Source organism: Bison bison, unplaced genomic scaffold, assembly GCF_000754665.1.
Source record: "Bison bison bison isolate TAMUID 2011002044 unplaced genomic scaffold, Bison_UMD1.0 scf7180017864063, whole genome shotgun sequence".
In the NCBI taxonomy this organism is placed as follows: Eukaryota; Metazoa; Chordata; class Mammalia; order Artiodactyla; family Bovidae; genus Bison; species Bison bison.
Window position 1 is genome coordinate 8,753,696 of NW_011494635.1, and position 3,910 is coordinate 8,757,605.

Sequence of the window (3,910 nt, forward strand, 5' to 3'; positions counted from 1 at the left end):
GTGGGTTGCCATTTCCTTCTCCAATGCATGAAAGTGAAAAATGAAAATGAAGTCGCTCAGTTGTGTCTGGCTCTTTGCGACCCCATGGACAGCAGCCTACAAGGCTCCTCCGTCCATGGGATTTTCCAGGCAAGAGTACTGGAGTGGGCTGCCATCGCCTTCTCCTAGTAATTACCTAGGTAATTCTTATCCTCCTCACCTGTGTACAAAATCGGAAATTAAGACACTGATCACATCCCAGTCCGGTCAAGGCCAGGCGTGTGCTGGAGCTGGCTCCTACTGGCTCTCGAGCCTCTCTCTCCAAAGCATAATTCTTCATGGTTCACCACAATACCCATTCCCAAATCCATCACAGCCTCACCTGTACTATTCAAAGAGCCAGCAAACGTTTGCCGGATGCTCGCTGTGTCTGAGCACGTATCACAGTGAGACAGCTATCATTTCCATCATTCAGTTGGGGAAACTGAGACTCAGAGCCTTTTTTTTTCTTCTCACTTTTTATTAACTCAACCATATTTAAAAGGAATCCAAGATGTCAAAAGCATTTTGCAGGATGCTACTGAAGTATCAGTCAAGGACTCAGCTCTCAAATTGCACAAGGTGAGAGAGAGACAACAACCGAACAAGGAAGAAAGGGATGGGCAAAATGTGAATGAGAATGCAAACGAGGGGGCTATACTCCCATGGGGCACAGTCAGGGAACAATTCCTGGATGCAGTGACATTGGAAGTAGCTGGAAACGTGGCCCCAAGCTTTTCAGGTCCTGCTGGGTGGGAGGAATCTTCCACTTTTTATCAGAACCAAGGTTTATTTTTATTTTTTCCGTTATGGTTTATTACAGGATATTGAATATAGTTCCCTGTGGTGCACAATATGACCTTGTTGTTTATCCATTCTACATATAATAGTTTTCATCTGCTGGTCCCAAACTCCTAATCCAACCCTCTCCTGCACTCCTCCCCTTTGGCAAGATCTATTCTCTATGGAGAGGCAAAGACTTAAAATGACTTTTAACTACAAACTAAAGACTTAGGTTGGTTCCCCCAGAGGTTGACTATAGGGCAAGGATTCAAGTCCAAGTGGAAAGGGAGTGGGAAAGTGAAAGAGGGAAGGGAAGGCAGCCAGTGACAGGAGTCAGTTATTATTATAAGCAACTGTGAAATGGTCTTACTAAGCAACTCTGAAAGACAGCATAGAATATGCCCCAAAGCTGCCCCAGCAGAGAAGTGAGGGAGCTGGAGCGTTTATACACTTGCTCCCAACAGCACTGGTTGAGGTCAAGGGAACACAGAAAGGATGCTGACAGCATCTGTTCCACTGCCCAAGATTATGCAGCTAGAAAATTTGAAAGTCATTCAAACTCCAAACCCAATACCTTTTTCATTATAGAAAGGAGCAGTTAATCAAACTAAGACTATGGGCAAAGTGCCATGCTGGTAAAAGTAAATGTATTTGCCAAATGACCTTGGTGTAATATGTCCAAGGAAATAAAATGTATCTTTTTGCTAATTTTTATCAACATAAGGATTAGGAAAAGCCATTCTAAGTCACTTTGCTCATTCCACAAGAATTAACCAAATGCCCGTTCCCTGCCCTTTCTTCAGTGAGAGGTTGCCTTCTCTAGTTCAGTCACAGCTGCCTTGGGCAGGAATTCTACAGCCTCAAGCAGTCGTCCTTGAGCAGCTGCATCAACCTCTGATTACAGGCTCCAGAGTCTACCATCCAAGGGATGATTAAAAATGACCTCCTGGCCACCTAGCCAATGGAATCTGGAGGATGTTCCTGTTTACTGTGCTCTGCTTCCCCTCTGCCTCCCGCTCCATCCCCTCCCCCACCACGTCCTCCATAGGAACCCACAAATAATCAAACAATTGAAGTCAGCAATCATGGGCCTGTGGTAGCTAACCCAGCCTTAAGGATTTATTTAAAATTCTTCTGGAGAGGCAGGGAGTGTTTAAATAGCACGGTATGTCACTGGGATAAATAACTGGACCATATTGTGATGAGTAGTGGGATGAGCGAGGAGGTGCAGAAAAGGACAACTGCCCTAGTTTTATAAACCCTATAAATTGCAACTATAGCTTGAAGACAGACTGGATGTCTTGTTCCATCCCCCAAAACACTGCTGAGACCTTCCCAGTTTCTCACTCTGGGCAGAGGAAAAGGAACGTGGACAAATCCTGAGACTGCTCTTGGGATCGTCCAGTTTCCCCAAGCTCTCCAAGGGATTCTCTGATAATCTCGTCCCACCTCTGCATGAACCCCAGAGAAGTGGACTCTGGAGCAGGGTGAAACCACTCTCAGGAGGGTGGGGATGCTGCCAGCTAGAAATACAGCAGGGGCAGATACTGCGCAGGCCCTGGCCTGCTCGGCCAGGTGCAGAGGGCATATTACCTTCCCCTGGACAAGGATGTGACTAGGGGCTCCAGGTCCCCTGGCCTTCTCTCAACCAGGTCCACCAAAGGTGTCCTCATCATTCTAACCGGATTTCACCAGCATAAAAACAAGGACAGAGGAACATGGGGTGTGTTTAGGTTGCATGTCAAAGATCTACTCAGTACTCCACTTCTGCTCTCCCTTTTTCTGAAGGAGGAGCAGGATTCACCTTCCAGCTTTCTTAGCCCAGGGAATCCTGAATTGAACCAGCCCAGACTCCCAGGCATCTCTACATCCTTACCCCAGGGCAAGAACTACCCTCTTTCTAAAGCTACCCTGCCTCTCTGAGCTCAGCCATCCTTTGAGGCCCTCTTCCATCCCCTTGAGGCCCACTGGATTGCTGCAGCTCCCAGGCATCAGGATGACCTGTTCAGAGGAGAAAGCACAGTTGCTGCCCATATTCATGGCCTTACTCGAGTCTCTCATCCCAAATGGGCACCTTGCAGGCTGACTTCAATTTTAGTCCCTAAAACACTGAGTTTGGACACAAGTTTAAAACAAAACAACAAAAACAAGCAAACAAACAAACAAAACCTCTTCTCAAACAATGTAATATAGCTTAGCCACAAGAGGTTTAATTCTTCAGACCACCTGAAGAAAAAGTTTCCAGTAAGTAAATGTAGATTGATGAATAAAATAAATCCATCCCCAGATTCTTCAACCAGATGCTCTGGAAAGAAGGCCCCTGGTTCTGTCTCACAGCTGTTTAAAAGAATCATTGTTTCTAATTCTTTCTTCCCATTGTACCAAGATCAACTGTGACAGGAATTGTTATTTGTCAGCTCATTGGTGCCTACATTCACTCATCACATGTAAAGTACATACTATGAACTTGGCCAGCTCTAGACAACTCTGTTCTCTGGGAGAACAAGCTCTAGGGATCCAGATTCCACACACCTGGGAATAAAGTGCATCGCAGGGTTCAGAAGCCTGGCCCTCAGCTCCTTCTGTCACTGAGGGGCAGAGGTGCAGTGAGCAACTCAGGACCCAAAGAGCGCCCCAGGATAAAATGGAGCCGCATGTCTCCCTGTCAGGCCACTGTGCCTCTCTCTGTCCCTAGGGCTCTCCCAGCTTAGGAACTGAGTGCAATGCAGGCGCTCAAAATGCAGTGGTGGCCAGAGTCGGCCCAAGGCACTTGCCTCTTCAGTGAGGCAGGACGCAAAGCTGAGGTTCTCAACGACCTCAGGCTCTGGAGGCAGGCCAAGAGCCGGCAAAGGGGAAGTGCAAGGAGGACCCAGGGCCCTAGGCGTCCAACGCCCTTCTGAAGGCCAAGGGAGGCTCAGGCGCTGTTGGTTGGAAGTCGCCTCCAGGGAACCCTCGGTTCAGTCGGGAATCGGGAAGAAGAGAACCGGATTAAGATCGGACACCACCACCCACCCAAGCCCCCGGGCTGTCGGGGCCTGAGGTCCCTGCACCTGCCCGCCCGGCAACTTCTCGCCAGGGAGTCCCGGGGGACCCCGGGAATAAGGTGGCC

General features: G+C 48.3%; 1 protein-coding gene across 1 annotated transcript in view; it reads right to left on the minus strand.

Annotated features, from left to right (window-relative positions):
• RASSF2 (Ras association (RalGDS/AF-6) domain family member 2) overlaps positions 1-3,910 on the minus strand; it is a 56,985-nt gene that overhangs the window by 52,433 nt on the left and 642 nt on the right. The window lies entirely within an intron of this gene.